We start from the raw sequence: 21,151 nt of genomic DNA, 5'->3' as shown, positions 1-21,151 counted from the left end.
TTATATATTATTATATAATAATATAATAATATTTTACATATATGGTTAACATATTAATATTACATATATGCTTAAGATGAGTTACATATATGGTTATTTATATTACTGTTATATTAATATGTTAACTAGTGATGTTTAACCGTAGAGACATGTCTCTTCATGAGACATGTCTCCTCTCATATTTATAAGCCTTCATTTGCATTTGGAACAAAATCAATAAAAGTGCAATTGTTATTACATTTGCAGCGATCCTAGAATTTAACATAGCCGATCCCATATTCTCCCTCAACTTTAATACTTTGGGAGAAACCACATGCAGGATGGTGGAAATGCAATTTTGATGGGGCTCAAAAGGAAATCCAAGACCTTCACAAACAAGTTTCATTATCAGAGATGCTAATGGTAAATTACTAGCACTGGGTGGAAAAAGACTTCGAGATGGCACTAACAATGTAGAAAAAGTTGAACCAGCTCTCTTGGCTATTAGAGCATCAAGAAAGTTGGGGGCTAAACAATTGTATGTGGAAGAGGACTCTCTAATAATTATCAATGCTATTGCAAAGGGTGACATGGATGCATGACACTTACAAAACTACATTCACAACATAAAACTTGAATTAGCAACCATGGAGGACTTTAGAATCACAGACATTAAAAGGGTCAGTAACATGGAAGTAGATAGAATGTCAATTTGGATTCTACCTCTCAACATGTCTGAAATAGTTATGGAAGATTTCACTAATGTTCGATGGAATGATTAAAATCCACTAATCTTTTACTCTTTCCATCACGTTAGAACACATCAACCACCTCAATAAGGAAGCATGCATTTAGGGTTCATGTAAAGTGTGCCACTCTCAAGCAGCATTAATTAGGATGTGACAAGCATTTATGAAGGCATCATTCACCACCCTTGGTTCAGTCTTCCAAGCTTGCAAGCTTTGTTAACTGCAGAGCATTTACAGAACAAGATTGTTGGGTGACAAGCAATGGAGTGCTCATTCACTCTACATTATTGTAAGTAATAAAATCTTTTCCATGGGTACAGTAGAAGGACAAGAGTAGATAAAATGTTTAGGTTCACTCATCCAAGACTTATGGATGTGGTAAATTTGTTGCTAGGAGAAATGTTCTATCAATTGGAGAATCGCTATTGCAACAATACAGATATTTACTCAATGACCCTTGCATGGGCATTGCAGCTAGGAGAAAAGGACATAATCAAGTTCATGATGCATTAGCTGATTCCAGCAAAAGCCATGACTGGCTTGGAGGAAATTCTAGCAACTTCAGTTCCTAACTAGGGGATTAATTTGGGGGAAAGGGCCACGAGCATTGATAAAATCCCTGGCACAAAATACACCCCATTAGTGTGGGGATTTATGGAGTCAGAAAAATAAACGGTTCAAGGAAACTACGAAAGCATGGTATGCCCTGAAACTATTGGTGATGCAACACATCATCGATCAGGACATTGGCCAAATGTAAGCTAGGGTTGGGTGGTCAAAGGCAAAGGGAGCCCATCTTGAGGAGAGGTTGAAAGATCGAGAGGCTGCCAGCAAAGGTGATAACGACTAGTCAAGAGCAAGAGTTAATTCTATGCTCCAAGCAAGGATTGAGGGCTTCATTCCTAGGGCCTTACGGTAATGTAAGGTTATGTTGCTTCCTCTTCATCCTTTGCTTTGAGATGTCTATGGATGGGCCTGTGAGTTAGGTGTTGTTTTTGTGTTTTTTTCTTGTACAAGTGTAAATTCGTCTCGAATGTAATAGAGGAGGTGTGATCTTTTCTTGTGGGATTACTGGAACATGACCATTATAAGGGCAAATTTAGATTTATGAGTATGGAAACTAGCATTGAAGCTGGTACTTAGAAATGAAACTTGAAGTTCATGAGCTCCTCTCTGTTTTTTTTCTTTTTGACAATTAGCAACTCGAATTGGGATGTTGGCATGGTGATAGCAGTTTTTAGTGTAGGATAGATGACACAGGATTAGCAAGAATGATCTATTTGTTCATGCATAGCACTTCACATTTTTTCTAAGCAGCACAAGGACTCTGGAGTCTCACAGAGATTTGGGTGGAAATAGGTTGAGAACCCTTTTTGGGGATGTTTAAGCAAAAGAATACTTTGAAACTCATCTTGGGATTCAGAAACTGGAGTAACACACGAAGGAATGGATGCACAAGTGATTACAAACAAGAAGCTATAACTCTTTATTTTTGAGGTCATTTTGGCTCTTTTTACATTAATCTTGTAATTAAATGCTAATGTAGTGGATTAGTGGGCATGTTTAGAGCCCGCAATCATGTTGTGAAGAAAAATTTGCATTGCAGTTGGTTTTCAATTTGTGGGTATGGGGTAGGGACTATTGATAAATGTTCTACAAATGCTCATGATGTAATTGAAAGTCGAGGACTTTTTTGTACTTATTATTTACCCCATTAATAAACAATAATTATTACCGAGGAAAAAAAGACTTAATTTGGTCAAATAATAATTACCAAGTATAGGTGTTTGCAATACCCATTGCTTCAGACTACAGCTTTGTAGTTTTCTATGGTGATGAGCCTATAAATACCTACCTTACCAATGCGCCCCCTGCAGTTGCACTTGTGGGTGTTGATGCATTTCGAGGCAGGTATGGGCTCAGGTGCCCTAGGGAAGCAATTACAATAAAAATTATGTAGGACCTCGCAAGATCCAACTTCTAGCTAGCCCAGACCCACAATTTGGTAGAGAACCCCAAGAAGAATCTAAACTTGTGCTCACGAGCCACCAAGCAACCTTCTTGTTTCCCAAGCCCACACTTAGCTACTAGCTCTGCCTACTTCACTCCTCTTAGCTACTCCATCACATGTTACAATCAATATTCATATCATTCTCCGAATTGGAGTTGTTGAAGTAAATTGTAATTACTAAATTTGATTTATTTATTTTATTTGAATAAATTTTATGTCATGTTCAATTATCAAATTACATATAACTTTGCTTAATATTTATTGACATATTGTTATAAACTTGCTTAGGTTGTTGAGGTCGGATTTGTTAGATTTAGCACAGAAATTTAAGATAAACAACAATGAAGAAAAGAACTAAAACAGATACAAGAGACACAAAATTACCCTGGGAAAACCCTTCCAAAATTAAAGAGATATACCTGACCACACAACAAAATATCATTTTATTGATCATAAAATGTTCAAGTGTACTGTACCTTTTGCTTAATTCGATGTATACAACATATAGAGAGACTTCGCATTACAAACAAAGATCCCTTCAATTTCCTGAAACATGACTCTTTATTTTCAAATACAACTCTTCGTATTCCCATGCATCAACGCATGCTGTATGACACATCTTAATATTTAGCATTATAATTTATCATAAATGTGTTTTTCAGCTAAAGGTGACCATAACAATAATAATGTCCATATTTCTAGAGATAAAGATCTCTGATGCAGCTACAATCTGCAACACTCTCTCTTAGCAAGAGCGAGAGATCTTTAGCTAAACATTTACACAAGGCTGCAACCAAAATGTCAATGAAAAATTCTGATCACATATATCCAAAACATAATTCATGGAATCACTCAACATGGAACAATCTACAAGAATCACAATCAACTTTCATCATGCACTTGCTCAACGTGATGCTATCATGGAATCTCTCAACATGATGAACCTACGAGAATCACAACCAGCTCTCATCATGCACTCGCTCAACGTGATGTTGCATGGAATCTCTCAACATGACAAGTAAGGTTTACAACTAGCATTCTATCACAGACTCTCTCAACATGATACAATCATGGACTCTCTCAACAAGATTTCCAACTCCCATCACGGAATCTCTCATCGTGATGACATCATAGACTATCTCTACATGATGCTCACTATGAGTCTCTCCTAAGTGAAAGAGTTATCAGATTGACCTTACAACTTAAATTTATTTCACCTAAATAAGAATCCATAATTAACAAGGAAAAATCACAGTTGAGACTCATTTCCATCAAGAGTCTCAATGTCCTACAATATCAATAATTTATCATAGATAAGGAAACTCATTAACAGCATGTATACAATGATTGAAATACCCTCTAAACAAAGACTCCCTCCCAGCAAGGATGGCTTTGATAACACAAAAGATAGTGATGTAACCTCCCTTTGAGGGAGAACATCTCCCTCTGAATCAAATATGAATCATCAATGCAATATCCTTATTTCTTTTTGTTGCATCCTTTGCAACCAAAAGAGATAAAGTAACTCATACGGTCATCCTATCAAAGAGACCAATCCAAATTGCATACTATTTCAGTTAAAAAAATATAATCATACAATACTTATCTTTGCAACGTGCGCCTAGTCCAAAGTTTTGCATATAGCTAGAAATACTATAAGAGGTTATCAAATGATAGACATCAATTAGTCAAAATCTCCAACATCCAAGTTCAAAGTACCTCTATCAGCTAATAGATGCTTGCTTCTGCAAAAGTATTATTTCAACAATAATATAGAACCTCGGAAAATAAAAGGAACAACAACAATGTCTTTTACTCAAATAGGAGTCTGCATTCAATACTCCACACACTATCACATCCAGCAGATAAAAGGATGGACCAAACACGTCAAAACTGGGAAAGCACATGACTTAGAAGAAATAAAAGAATAGCTCCCAAAAAAACACGCAGCTCCTAAATTTCTTCACCAAATGAATCATCAATCTAGAATGATAGAGAATTTCAAATTGAATCCCACAGAATAACACAAAATACTAAATCTGTGTATCATGGCCCAGAAATAAAGAGTCTTAGGAATGAATACATAAACTCGAGCCGACCTTTCTGCAATAATTTGTGTATGCAATGTTGTCGCTACCCATATGCATTGACTGTCTACATTCCAATGCCATTAGTTCTCCAATTTGAATGTAGGGGAAGCCGCAATCATATCTAAAGTTGTGTGTAAGGGAAAACAAAAACTTTCTTCAACCACATTTCCATACACGTCCTCAATGTTGGGCACATTCAATGACTCACGAATTCTCAAGAGAATCTTGAGGTTATGACTTCACACAATTCGTTTGATTAAAAGAAAACTTGTTGTCGATAGTAACGAGATCAACTATAGAGACACAACTATAATTGCTTATGGCTCTATCTAGAGTTAATAAACAATAAGCCCAAAGCAACACAGCAAAGCAAAAATCTTGTAAAATAAAAACCTATTTGTAATCTGAATATGCAGACAAGCACATTTATCCTTGAATAGATTGATGGAAGCACAAAATATACCAACGATGCCACAAGGAAGCAAGATAAAGCCATGACATCAATGCCAAGAGAGAATAAAATCGCTTGAATAGGAGGCCTTTTGCTAGTATGATTGCACCTGTTATGAAAAGATCCTTTTCAATAGAAGCCTTCACATACCTATTAAACTCCCACCAAATATAACCGATACAAGTAATGCCAGCCCAATTGTATTTGATCGACCAAGGTAACGATAGCAAGTCGACAGAGTGCTCGTAGATGGTATTCTTTGTATCAGATTCAGGGCTGCCTCCATTTGCAACAATTGGATTTGTGGGCAGGCAGATATGGAGGCCATCTTCTGTATCATTCTCAGCCCGTGCTTGACCAAATTTAAAAGGAACAAACTGAGGTTAGATACTATGCATCTTTCCCATATTTCCTCCTTCAGTTTCAAAAACGTCAAAATAGAGGCGGATTAAACAAACAAAGAGCAATGAATTTGTGCCAACAAGAAGCTTGAAGTCACGAAATCAGAACTCATGATACTAACAAGAATGTCACTCAGTCTCTTCTTGAAACTTTTCATGATTATTCAAGACAAGAAATTGCTGATGTTTAGTAGCTTCAATTGGATAAAACTATTTATAATTATATAAGAGATGTAATTTATATACATGTGTTCATCATATACGAAATGTAAGTTTATTATATGAAAGACATTATTATAATATATATATGTATATATATGATTAAGTTTTTATTATAATAATCATATAATTAATGAATAGACATGTCCCATGAAGGGACATGTCTGTTCATGGCTTATCCTCATTTTAATTAAGAGGTCGCTGCCATTTGAAAAACACATACCAAACAATATGGCAGTGCTTAATACATTTGCAGCGATCCTTTAAGAGAAACAACACGGTATCAGAGCCAAACGACAAATGATGACGGGATTGGTGTTTGGACTGATGAATGTACGGTGTAAGAAAAAACCAAAAACAATTTGGAATGAGATAAGCATAAGATTACACATTCCACACAGAAAGTAGAAAGGCAACAGTTGGTGGAAGAAGCAGAGTTTAAAGTATCACAGTAACAAATATTACATGTAGCTTATTAGTATATGGACACAACAATGCTCACTATTGGGAGAGAAAGACTAAGGAATGAAAGGAATCATAAAAGAGTATCGATCAATACATTCCTACAAATGAATGACATTGGATGGAAATAAATCAGAACAACAATTAAGGTTTTTGTAAGTCGCGGAACACCATGGTGGGATATGGGGCCACCACAATGACAATTTCTATTATTGGCAAAAAGGAATTTATAAAAGGCAATAGAAAAAGAGAGGGCAGCCCATTCATTGGCTTGAACCATTATAGCAAGATCATTGGCCTCTAAGGTAGGGATGCAAAAGATATTCAAAGGAACGATCAGCTAAAGAGATTTAGTCAATCAAGGAAGCAATAAAACAAGTGAAAATGTGTGTATTTGACTTGTTATCAACGAAGGAATGGTTACATGGCCACCCAAGGTTGCAAACTGATTATTATATCATTGGGAAACTATTATAAACATATATTGACTGGAAGGAGATATATACGTAAGGAATAAATCACAGTCATCCCCACCCGGAGATTGTCATGCCATAAACCTAACATCACCAGCTTACCATAGACCACAACAGCAACATGAAGACCGAATTTGTGGTGTTGAGAATGAAAGAGTTTGCGATTCAAAAAGGGGAAGTACATACGTGCAAGAGACCCACAGCCAACTCTAGAGATAATACAAGTCAATCGTGCAAAGGACCCACCATCAATGTAAAGGGTATGAAAAACAGTCAAAACAAAAGACATGTAAAATCGACCTGCAAGTGTTTGTGAATACTTCACTACCAAGGGAACATTCAAATATATGATCTCAAGCGTTGTTTTGTTTTGTCAAGTGTTTGTAAATAAAGCGCGTAAAAGGATGACCATGATAGTGAAGCTGATAAAGCATAGTATTAACAATATTCTATAAGACATGGATAGCATTTCCAATCAACAACAAGGAACCGTTTTTGTATGTAACTTATCCAGGAACTGATGAGTGTTTTAGACTTCATCGATACTTGCCATGCAAGATGGTTCTATTTGAACCTATGAATTTCCGTTGAGATTGTACAAATAATCGTGACTTTCAAAATCACTGGGATTATCTTTCATGAACAGTGGCTTTACTATCAACCAACAAATATCCTTCGATTCAGAATTTATATTGTAGAGTTTATTAGCATGGTGATACCCAAAACATCGACATATACATCTCCACATTACTGCCAACATGAAAGACTCTGAAATTCTAAATATGTTAAGCCACTATTGTGCTCCATCTCACGATGGTTTGTCTTATGCGCCAACAGCATAAGCAATAGAGAGTCATGGGGCATACTTGGCACTGCATACACCCAACTTTTGCCCTAATTTTTAATTTGATCATAACTGTTGGTTTAACGAATTATTTCTTTTCCTGATCATGTGAAACAAGTTAGTTAATTATATAAATTGTATCAACTGTTAACAAATTATTTCTTTTCCTGATCAAGTGAAACAACTTAGTTAATTATATGCATTGCACCAATTGATAACAGATTATTTCTTTCATGATCATGTGAAATGAGTTAGTTATTATAAACGTTGATGTAACAACCAGTAACCTATAATTGTCATTTGATAATTAACAATTGTTTGATTTGAATTAATGTGTTGGCGAGAATGTTTTGCTTGGGTGACTACAAGAGAAGACTGAGGAGAGGGGAAGCATTGCTAAACAGGATCATCGAAATGGGATGGTCGTTTGGTTCAATCATCAGGATCCGCAAGTATGACTAAGACTCCCTTGGAAAGGATACGAAGACTTGACCACAGGTTACATTATGGGACCGCATGAGCTATTAGGAAAACAATATATTAAAAACGTAAAATAATCTAAATTAAGTATAATTCATACCTTTTGAACTTTTTTATTTTATCATTATTATAAACACTTAAATACGAACACATATATATAAAAATGAAATGACACCAATAAATTATAATAATATAATCTAATGATGTCACCTCATCAATATATATGCGTGAACATATATAAGAGCATATAACAATAATAAAATAAAATTTAAAACTCTTCAACTCCTTTTCCTTTTCCCTCTTTATTTCTCTCCTTTTTAAATTCGAATTTGTGATGCATTTGAATGGCCTTCTTGATAACCGATGAAAGCCGAGAAGTCAAGGCTGACCATTATAAAGAATATCATGAATCGTTTTGGACACAACTTTCTTTTCCTTCAGCATTGCCTCTACCTCTCTTTCATCTACTACATCTTCATAACAAGCCAAGTGAGAACATTCTTAGAACGATAACCAATCTGAAGTTCTAAATCCCAATTATTTGTTTTCCTTCTCCCTTTAATCTATCAACGATAGGAATTACAGAGCAAGGAATATACAACGGGTGATCAGTACTTCGGGCCACAAGAGGAAGATATTGTTTTGTTGCAAGTCATGTGATTTCTTGCTAAGTCCAAACCGATTTTAGTCAGCTTTCATTCTTTCTTTCCTGAATATTAAACCAAGAAGTTTGTGCTTTGTTTTGGTACGTCTACCATTAATGATTTTGTTGCTGCTGTATAATTTAAATACTGGACCGAATAGAATGTGCATACGGCTTGATATCTTGCCTTCTGAATTTTCTATCAAGTAACCTTAAGATTGTTTCAATTATGGATTCGAATGATGGAAAACTTAAATGAAATTCATGAATCAATAATCATGCCTATGTTATCACCATTTTCCCAAACATTCTTCAGAGGTGTAAATAATATCATAATGCTCAAACACCGAGGAATTCACTGGCAAAGAAGCCATGAAGGGTGAAGAGGTGTAAATAAAATAGAATGGTTATAATCTATCAAGCACCTAGGATTCACCGGCAAAGAAGACATGAATGGTGAAGAGGTGGAGATAACATGCAAGAACCAAGAATGAAATTAGATAACTATGAAATGAAAACACATAATAGCTCATGCATGTTCTGATAATGAAATCTGTTGTCAAGTCGAGTGGTAGAGATCGGGTTTACAAACCCAAATTGAAATACTTGGCCAAGGTAGTTATAGGCATATGTGCCAATCATGAGATCTTTTTGTTTGTCCATAGGCATCAGTTATATAGGTATAACTGATGGGGCACTCAAACCATCGGGTAGCTCGGATGGCTGGACTTAAGAATATCCCAAACCCGATCCTGAGATAGGGAGAGTCATTCTATTAAGTTAGGATGTGTGGGGATAAGTATGGTCGGAGGTTGGGAGGTTAAGCCTATGTCAATGCTTCTCCTCTCACCTATGCCGAGGCTTGAACAACATGATAAAGGGATTCCTCCAATATTCCTGTATGTATCTTATGCACTTTTTACTTTTAAATCCATAGAAGAATAAATAGATAGTTTAGATTGAATGAATATATTAGTTGATATAGAAGGTAGTCGTTACTTTATTTATCAACTGAACATGTCATCAGTTAGTAATGGATAGAAATGTATTCATTTATTTATTTTGATATATCAGCTGAATATGAATTGCAATTAGAATAGAAAACAGTTAGATTTAGTTAATGAAAGTCATTGTCATGTGAAATGGAATCAGTTACTTATTAAATTTGATAATTAGGTGTTTTAAATTGGTCATGAAAATTCATTTGTTGCAGTTCATCATATATGAGATGTAAGTTTATTATATGAGAGACATTATTATTATTATTATTATATATGATTAAGTTTTTATTATAATAATTATATAATTAATGACTAGACATGTCTGTTCATGGCTTATCCTCATTTAAAATAAGAGGTCGCTGCCATTGGAAAACACATACCAAACAATATGGCAGTGCTTAATATATTTGCAGCGATCCTCTAAGAAAAACAACAGAAATGAGATATTCAAGACGTTAACTACCTGTCACAACTAATAATCCATTGCAAATACACAAATGAGATTTGAGTACATACGGCAGTTGTGAGAATAGACTCTCGATATTTTAATACAGAACTCTCAAATTTATAAGCTTTGATAAATATTCAAATATAACTGAGAGTTGCTTAGATTTTTTAGACATTAAATTGTGAATCCAAATAGCCCGTCAAGTTATACTCATTCCTGACTCAAAAAATACCCAAGAAGACTGTGAAACTCTTGGGAATGATGAGATGATATTGCGTTGAGATCCAGATGAAAAAGTCCATGCATGAAGATTTTTGAGAAGACTATCCTAAACCATCCTAGATATCAAATCTCTAAAACACAAGCCTCTCAAATTGTCAATGAAATAGTGATCTGAAATATAAATACAAACAAGAGAGACTTCTTTAAGTGTTGTTATCTAACTTGGATCTTATACCATGTTAGATTTAGCCCAGAAATTTAAGATAGACAACAACAAATAAAAGAACTAAAACAGATACAAGAGACACAAAATTACCCTGGGAAAACTGTTCCAAAATTGAAGGGAAAAACCCAACCACACAGCAAAATATCATTTTATTGATCATAAAATGCTCGTGTACAATGTCTTTCACTTAATGCAATATATATAACATATAGAGAGTCTCTTCACATTACAACCGAAGGTCTCTTGAATTTCCCAAAATATAACTCTTTATTTTCAAATAAAACTCTTCGTATTTCCATGCCTCAACATCTTAATATTTAATATTAAAATTTATCATTAATGTCATTTTCAGCTGAAGGTGTTCATAACAATAATAATGTCCGCATTTCTAGAAATAAAGAAAACTATCATAGCTACAATCTCCAACATGATTTACATCTCATAGTATTGTTTAGAGACGACTTGTCAAGGTGCAAGGGGCATTAGGCCAAATGGTTATTTCTAGCCAATCGGGTATATGGAAGGCTTCAAATTCAGAGAGGACCCAAAAGGTCAAGGCATTGGTCTTGGATGGCGGCGGGCTCGTGTGCAATATTGTATTGGATTTCACCAAGTCTATCATGACTATGCTCCGCTTTGCTGATACAAATTCACCTTGTTTAGCGGATGTCTATGACAGCATGGCATAATGGTACAGAAGGTAAAACTTTCCACACAAACACATGAGACTGACCCCATTGCACTTCCTTTTATATGCCCTTTGTCTGAGGTACTATGGTGTGGAAATACTTGATATGCCAAATAGAGTAGCACAATATGCAGATGAAGAAGTTGTTGATGGGTGCTAAAAAGCTTTTGCAAGACTCATTGTAATAACCCTTATCTGGCTATATCCTTAACAAACATCAATTTACCTTTGTTAATCAATAGTTTGACATTTCGTCAAACATTTGGTAGTTATATTTATGGTAGTTTCAATGTGTTGTTTCTAAGATTTTCAATCTTCTGGAGTTTAATTAAATTCTAGCAATGCTTAGAAGTAATAACATTAACCATTTCAATTTATGCAACTCAAAGGTAATGGAAACAACTGAAAAGTATTTACTCTGAGAATTCAAATTTGCATACAAAGGAACCCGTTTATTTGCTGGTATATGAATGCTAGAACAGTAATTACAATCCTCAAACCATTTCCATAGCTCCCAGATGCATAGCCCTTTTGCCAATGGTGTCTCCAGCTCTAGGATGCAAGGCTTCCAAACTCAATCGCAACCCCCAAAATCCAAAACGGAGGAATTTTATTCAAATCATAGGTCACCAATTCTTGATCGCAGGCATCCAAATATGTTTGTAGGACCCCTGTTTATGGTCACCAACCCCCACTAGTGATCGTAGAGCATGCAAGAGGCCACAAGTTTATAATAATCACCAAAATTGTGATCACAAGTTGTTGAAATGAGCCGCACAGCCTCCCAATATAAATGTCGACCCCCAAGTGGAATAACATGGACCCCTAGCAGTATACGCAAGTCTGCAATTTCGTGCAAATTTCTCAAACAATGACTATTTGAGCAAAATCACAGGTATGACTAAAAAATCTCCAATGCCTACCATTGAATACAAACACCAGCCCTTCAATGCTGCTCAATTTCCAGCTATGTCAACGCCCAGATTTGCAGACAATATTTCCACAATCAATGATGGTTTTACCACAGTAATCACAGCTTTTTAAACCCTCAAGAAATTCAATCTAAATTCTTGCTCAAACCTAACTTCTCAGTAATAGTAAACACAATAGAGAAACAATCTCAATTTGCTTTACCTCAGTAGCAAATCGTAGGACAAACCCTTATACTTCAGCAAGGGCACAGGAAACAACCTCAAAAAAAGTCATAGAGACAACAAAGCAAATAGACAAATCAATAATCAAATGTCTTTCCCATCAAATGGTCTCATATATTAATCTCCAAAATGGCACAAGTTTCCAAAATAAACTTCACTTAAGAAGCTTCCTCCACACAACATTAAAATATAACAAAGTGTGATATAATATAATTTATTAATTAGTTTTGGCTCCAAAAATGACTTTTCCACCATAACATAATATTCTGACACACAAGGCCATTGTTTCTTGTGCCCATGATTTAAACTTTTCATCCCTATTCCAAAGAGTTATGATACTGAGGTGACCAACATTAAACACCAACAAAAATAGCAACCTTAGCATATTTAGATGAAGAGTAATAATAATTCACCGGTCTTGCGGAAACAACCGAAGAAGCATCAAAACCAAAATTTGACGACACCAAAGTGATCCTGATGATGAAAGACAATGAATGAACTTGACGGGGTGACTTACTATAAATAGACGCTCCCTCCAAGATTCTTGGAGCCCAAACCAGAAGCTTGAAATAAAAACTAAGAGCATCACTCAACTCCTCTAACTCAACTAAGCTCATCGGAACCATCAGCCTAACTTACCATAAATAGTAAGTCCCTCAAACGAAGCCAAAACACACTATAGGCTACTCAAAAGCCTATAACCCCACAATTGAGATCGTCAACTCCCACTATCAACTGTTACATCCCAAATTTTGCCCTAGTTTTTTGATTTGATCATAACTATTGGTTTAACGAATTATTTCTTTTTCCTGATCATGTGAAACAAGTTAGTTAATTATATACATTGTATCAACGGTTAACAGATCATTTATTTTTCCTAATCATGTGAAACAAGTAGTTAATTATATATGTTGTACCAATTGATAACGAATTATTTCTTTCATGATCATGTGAGATGAATTAGTTCTTATAGACATTGAGGAAAATAATCAAGCAACCTATAATTGTCATTAGATGATTGACAATTGTTTGATTGGAATTAACGATCAATATATTTTTGAATTAATCTCTTGGCGAGAATGTTTTCTTAGGTAATTGTAGGAAGAAGACTGAAGAGAGGGGAAGCATCGCTAAATGGGATCATCGAAAGGGGATGGTCGATTGGTCCAGTCATCAGGATCAACATGTATGACCTAAGACTACCTTGGAAAGGATACGAAGACTTGACCACAGATTGCATTATAGGACCGCATGAGCTATTAAGAAAACAATATAATTAAACTTAAATAATCTAAATTAAAAATATAAAATTCATACCTTTAAAAAATTTATTATTCAAATCTCTTATTTAATCATTATTATAAACCCTTAAATACGAACACGTGTATATAAAAATGAGGTGACACCAATAAATTATAAATTTATAATCTAATGATGTCACTTCACCAATATGTACATATGAACGTTTAAAAAAATGCATAATAATAATAAAATAAAGATTTAAAAACTCTTCAACTCCTTATTCTTTCCCTCTTTATTTCTTTCTTTTATAATTTGATTTGTGAGGCATTCAAATGGCCTTCGCGATAACCAAAGTTAGCCGAAGAGCCAAGCTGGCCATTTAATAGAGTATCATTGATCACATTTGATGTAACTCTTTCCTCTCTGCATTTCCATTACCCTTCTATTCACCTGCAAATGCATTTAAGCAAAATCAAGTGATTCTAAGAATAATATTGGTCTCATAGCTTGCCATCCCGTTTCTTTTCACCTTCACATCTTTATCCATCCACGAGTTCAAAGCAAGGGAAACGCAGGACTTCATCATTTCCGGCCGCAAGAGGAAGGAACAATTTGTTACGAGTCACGTGAGTCATGCTAAGTCCAATTGATACGTATTTGATCTGTCATTTCCTCTTTTCTTACTGCCATACCAGTCGGTGTTCAATTATGTTCATCTTTCCATGTTAAAGTAAATATTGTTGTCAGATTTATATATAGTCTGAATGAAATATGCATATATAAACATAGCTTCCTTAGTTGGAATTTCACAGGGTCTGTTATCATGTCACCTGTTGTTCATTAACCATGAGATTGTCTCAACCTTGGATATGGAAGATGCAATTTATAATGACAAACATGAACTAATGATCCTATCCGAATTTATTTCTATTTCTTTTATCATCAAGCAGATGTATAAATAATATCATGAAGTCCAAACACTTAGGAATTCACCGGCAAGGATGCCATCAATGGTGAAGAGGTGTAAATCAAGATAGAGTGGATATAATCTCTCATGCACCTAGGATTCACCGGCATGGAAGCCATAAATGGTGAAGAGGTGAAGATAACCTGCAAGAATCAAGACTAAAATTAGATAACTAAGTAACAAACACATATAATAGCTCATGTATGTCCTAATGATGAAACCTATTGTCAAGTCGAGTGGTGGAAATCGGGTTTGCGAACCCAATTTGAAATCTTTGGCCAAGGTAGATATAGGCAAATGTGCCGATCATGAGATCTTTTTGTTTGTTCAGAAGCTTCAGTTATTTAGGAATAACTGATAGGACACTCAAACCACCAGGTAGCTCAAATGGCTGGACTTAAGAAAATCCCAAGCCCAATCCCAAGGCAGGGAGGGCCGTCCTATTAAGTTAGGATGTGTGGGGATAAGTATGGTCCGCAGTCACGAGATTAAGCCTATGTCAATGCTTCTCCTCTCACCAATGTCGAGGCTTGAACAACATGACAAAGGGATTTCTCCATTGATTTTTGTATGTTCTTTGCACCTTTACCTTTAGATTCATAGAAGATTAAATAAATAATGTCACTTTACTTTCAGCTGAACATGCTATCAAATAGATCAAAGATAATAGTTAGTTGTTACTTTACTTTCAGCTGAACATGTTATCAAATAGATTGAAGATATTAGTTGTTACTTTATTTTCAGCTGAACATGTTATCAGTTAGATAAAAGATATTAGTTGATAGTTGTACTTTACTTTCAGCTGAACATGTTATCAGTTAGAATGATTAAACATGTTAGCAGCGTATTCATTCATTTATTTAATTTCAATAGATGATTATAATTTGTAAACTAAATAGGAAGCAGTTACTCCCTTCTAGTTAAAAATAGTTAAAGGAAGTCTTTTTCCTGTGAAATGGAATCAGCTATTAGATAATTAGGAGTTTTAAATTGCTTAGGAAAATTCATTTGATACATCAACTCACGAGGGTCGCAATGGTGAACTGACCTAGCCAATTGCTAGAACCTGCTAAAAATTGGGACATTACACTCATCCAAGATGATAAAATGTACAAAAAAATCGGACAGAATTTGGCTCATTTGCTTTGAGAGCAAAACTTAGTCAATTTGCAATAAACGACCAAAATGAAATGGCAGCTATCACATGGTGGTACCTCTGTGGTCAACCATTTAAGCACCTACAACCTTTTGGAATCAAAATCCTCTCACAATTAAGGTTTTTTGGTTTTTAGTTTACCATTGTATGCTACAATGTAGTGCTTAACATTCTTTAATTTGCTTTTCATCTTCATGTTTAATTTTGTGAACACTATTGAGGTAAGTTTTTGTACTGCTAAAGGGAATAAAGTACATACTCCTTTATCCACTCAATGAAGTGTAACCGGTTGGGCTCAAAAAAATTGAAGATTTGGTTTACATTCATAGCAACTTGTGTCTTTTGACACGTAAGGAGGATCACTACAAGGAAGAGGCAGCAAAGCTTTGGGATTTAGCCCCTGAGTGTGCCAGCTTGGATGCAACAATTCACAATTTTACCACAATCATAAATGATGATGATGATAACATCATGACATTGTTCACATATGTGATGAAGTTGATAGAACAGGTGATGATGTGATTATGTAGAGAACAAGTGATGATTTGATTACATGATGATCAATTATTGTATTGTCATTGATGTCAACTATTGACCAAGTGTTCTTGGTATGTTGCCAAGTATAATTAAATGGATATAGCTTGAGTGTGTTGCTGGTCTACAGAAGAATGAGAGGATCAGTGAAGTAAAGGTGCAACTAATATGAGCAGTTAGTGACAATCGATAGGTGATTTGATTAGTTTATCAAATCCATGATGAATTGAGTGATCGATCACAGGAGGATATTCACTAGTTAGTAAAGCTGATTTAGTTATGATAAAAATTCATTATCGTTACACGTAAAGTGTTTCCAAGTTGGAAAGATGACGTGTGAGACAGTTTCACATTAAGGATGGTGACCAATGAAGCTATGATAGACAAGTTAACAAAGAATGAGTTCTTGAGTAACGATTGGTTAAACTCAATGCAACACCAATACGTCGAGACGTTAGGACAAGTTTTCGGGACAAGGGGAAAATGGGCCTCATTTTTGGGATGACGAGGGGACGCCTAGGAGACGGCAACAGGAGAGGATGGGGTAGGGAGGGGTGTTGTAAAGTATACATATAGAACTTGAAATGCTTGTTATGAAATGATATTTCAGTAGAACATACCAAATTAAAATATTTGAAGATAGCAAAATTGCAACATGAACTAGAACCATTGAACATTCAACATAGTGACATATTACATACCCAATAGTTACATTCAAAAATCAAAATTCAAATAGAAATCCAAGTACCCATTCCAACAGTGGCATGATTGCAGAATGGCGAAGATGGAGGTACTTGGGTACGCAAGTAACAAGTGCATGGGCGTCTCGGGGACAAGTACTTCGAGGTTTGGGATGGCGGTACGAGTCCCCGTGTTACATTGATTAAACTGGAATTAGTAAAATGTGTCACGATTGCAATGACTTGTACTGAATTAGTTTTAATTGTATGACGTGGAAATGTATGTGGAGGTGATGTATGATATTATGGTGATCGAGATCAAGTATTATGGAGAAGATTCTAGAGGAAGCTCATGACAAGTTAAAACGTGTTTGATCTTTGACACAAAATACTAAGAATTAGTTGGGCGGTCATGAAAGGTGACTTATGTAAGAAGATAACATCTTATAGGAGTTGGATCTGAGCAAGATATTTGAATTTCCCAATGGTAATACGTTAGGATTTTATCATGTTGGTGGAAGCGGCAAAAACTAGTATAATGAGTGAAAGGACAGGTTTTGTTGTTGTTGATCGTGATCCAGCGGTGTGTGAAGAAGTGGAAAGAGAGATCTAGCTAGAGAAGAAAGAAGTGAAGAGAAGAGACAAAAAGAGTTGAAGTGGATCTGTACAGGCAGAGGTAGTGCTATTTCACAGACCATTGTTTTTGTTGTTCCCTAACAATTACAATAGGTGGAATCCCTTAACTAGGTGGATCCTAACAAGTCCTCACTATAAATCCTCTAAAAAGGTGGCAATTTAATTAGTGTTTAAAGTCCTCTTACAAGGCTACCCCTAAAAGGCTAAAGCTCTTAACAAGGCTGGACGTAAATCCCCTAACAAGGTGGCACTTAATCGTGTCTTTGTAAGCTCCTAGCAAGGTTAAGCTCCTAACAGGGCCTACTTCAGAAGAGTGCAAATCATTTGTGGGTACTAATCCCCACCGCAGTTTTGATCCAAGTTGGGTTTTCACGTAACCAAAATATCTATGTCAAATGTGTGGATGATTTCATATGTTGGATGTTTCATTTGATGCTTTAAATTTGATTATCAATCAGTTGTTTGAAAGGTGAAAAAGTTTTTTGAGTCGCTGATTACTGATTCACCCCGCTCTCAGTAATCCAATAGTTTAAGACCAGCAGCACATGGTGCATCTAGCACAAGAGGAATCATTTTGGGTTCAAATGACCTTAAACTTGCAGCAGTTGGACTTGACGATGATGAGGATGCGGATTGTCTTTAGAATCCTTATGATTCTGAATCTGAATGAGCATTGAATCATGAACTAAATTTTGATTTTGTAATTCAAATTGCAGTGGAATCGTGAGCATAGTCATATATAATATGGTTTATTGCTAAGTCACAAGGTTCGCCGAATTTTCGGCTTCAAGTTCGAAATTCGGCAAACCCTAAAAAACTAAAAAATAAAGTTAAAAGTTCGCTATAAGTTCGTACGGCAGAAAAAATTTCGTCGTTTTGTGGAAGCTATAATTTATTGGTCGCTGTTTAAGGGTTTGGCCAAAAGTATTATAAAAAACCCGAGCCCTTCACTAGGAATGCATCAGCGGACGACGACCTGTTTCTCCACTTAGCGCATGAAGCAAAATAAATTGTTTTTACTGTTCCGGCGTTTGAAGCAGGAGTCATTATAGAAACTGGTCTGAAGTATGGAAATATGTGACAAAAGATGGTGCCAAATTCTATTGTACGAATTGTAAGAAAGATTTTACAGGAAGTCTAACAAGGGCAAGAGATCACTTACTTGGTATTAGTGGGGGCACAGGAGGAGGGGTTAAAGCATGTCCAAATGTGACTAATGAAATGGTAGCTGATATAGAAAGAGAACTAACCCATTTGGGGGAAGCTGACCACATAAACATGCAAAAAAAACAAAGAATTCAAGAGGATATATCTAGGTTCACATCTGTGTCATCTTCTAGTGTGCTCAAGTCTACAGGCGCAGGAAAACGAAGTGGAACATTAAACAGCTTTTGGAAACCAATAGAGAGACAAGAGGTGGATGATGCATGGGGTGATTATTTTTTTACAAGTGCTACTCCATTCAATTCGGCAAGGAATCCTCATTTCCGTAATGCAGTTGCAAAAACAGCAGAGTTTGGCAAAGGTTATACACCTCCATCTTCAGAGGCTCTCAGAACAACTCTTCTAGAGAGGTCCAAAGGCAGAGCGACAGGAAAGTTAACTGTGGTTAAAGACACTTGGAAGGCAACTGGTTGCACTATATTGAGTGATGGGTGGTCAGATATATGTCAGAGGCCTTTGATTAATGTTTTAGTGGCTTCCCCTGAAGGAGTTGTGTTCTTGAAAGTGATTGACACGATCAATCAAAAGAAAACTTCAGAGTATATTTTCCAGATATTAGACAAAGCCATTATTGAAGTAGGGGTGAAAAATGTGGTTCAGGTGGTTACTGATAGTGCAGCGAATTGTGTGGGAGCCGGGAAGCTGATTGTAGAGAAGTACCCACAGATTTATTGGAGCCCATGTGCAGCCCATTGTTTGGATTTGTTGCTTCATGACTTGGCCAAGTTCCCATGGATACATGAAGCAATTTATAGAGGGAGATCAGTTGCAAATTTCATTAGAAACCATCGTCTCACCTTGAGTCTTTACAGGAAACATGCATCGAGAGAGTTGTTGAGGCCTTGTGATACAAGGTTTGCTTCATTCTATATCACATTGAGGAGGGTACTTGAAGAAAAGGCAGCTTTGAGATCTGTGATTTGTTCTAATGAGTGGGAAGGTTCAGCACTTTCTAAAAGTGCTAAGGGGAAGAACATAGAGCAAATCATTTTAAACAACAATTTTTGGGAAAGTGGATCAAAGGTTTTGAACATATGTGGTCCAATTGTTGAGGTTCTTCGTATGGTGGATGGTGACGCTCCTTGCCTTGGCATGCTTTATGAAAGTATGGACCGTTGTAAAGAATCCATTCAGAGAGCATTGAAGAATGTGGAAGCAGACTACATGGAGATATGAGAGGCAGTTGATTTCAGGTGGAAAATGATGCACACACCTCTACATGCAGCAGCTTGCTATTTGGAGCCCAAGTTATTTCGTATTGATAGACAAAGTGATAGTGAAATTATGGTAGGGCTTTATGATGCCATTAGCAAGTATGAGCCGAATCAAAACACTGCAGCTTTGATCAGGGACCAATGTTGGAGATACAAGAAAGCAGAAGGGATGTTTGGAATGCAAGCAGCACAATATGACATGGCACGAGCTGAGGTAACTGGGTCTAGATGGTGGATGAGCTATGGGGCACAAACTCCTGAACTACAGCGCTTTGCTATTAGAGTATTGAGTCAGGGAGCAAGTTCATCAGCATGTGAGAGGAATTGGAGTTGTTTTGACCACATTCATTCTAAAAAGAGGAACAAGCTGCTGTCCGGAAAGTTGGGAGATCTTGTCTATGTTCGTAGCAATTTGAAATTGCTCATGAACCAATCAGCAAAGGACTCCACATCTTCCTCACAAAAAGGAATTTTAGAAGACATGGCAATTGGACCTCTAGAGGAACCAGACTTCTTGGATGATGAGCTTAGTAGTGACACTGATGATGATTCTAGAGTAGATCAGCCAAGTGCTCTTGATAACCTGGAGCTTTTTTGAAGTTTAATAGTATTGACTTTTGACTATAATATTTTGACAAGAACTATCTTCGTACTTTTGCTAATTTTGAACTATTTGAAGTTCTAAACTTTGAAGTATAAAACGCTGATCTATCTTTTGGATAGTAAAAGAACTTTGTAATCATGATTTCACATGTTTCTTATGGGTTATATCTTATAAATGTGATATCTTTTGTTGTAATGATTTCAAATCTATTTTGTAATCTCAAACTATTCTGATTATATATTGGATATATTGTTAGACATGAAGAGATGTTTTCTATTGTAGTTATGAATTGAAAGTTCCTTGCATTAAACTCAAATATATAATAATAATGATAAATAACATATTTTTTGGAG

At 35.8% G+C, this 21,151-nt stretch overlaps 1 protein-coding gene across 1 annotated transcript in view; it reads right to left on the bottom strand.

The window, feature by feature from the left end:
• Positions 1 to 21,151, bottom strand: part of LOC149547610 (alpha-soluble NSF attachment protein 2-like) — a 128,603-nt gene that overhangs the window by 62,446 nt on the left and 45,006 nt on the right. The gene's annotated exons all lie outside the window — the stretch shown is intronic.

Source organism: Cupressus sempervirens, chromosome 7, assembly GCF_028749045.1.
Source record: "Cupressus sempervirens isolate cs-2001-9-10 chromosome 7, ASM2874904v1, whole genome shotgun sequence".
Lineage (NCBI taxonomy): Eukaryota > Viridiplantae > Streptophyta > Pinopsida > Cupressales > Cupressaceae > Cupressus > Cupressus sempervirens.
This window is presented reverse-complemented; position numbering and strand designations above follow the sequence as displayed.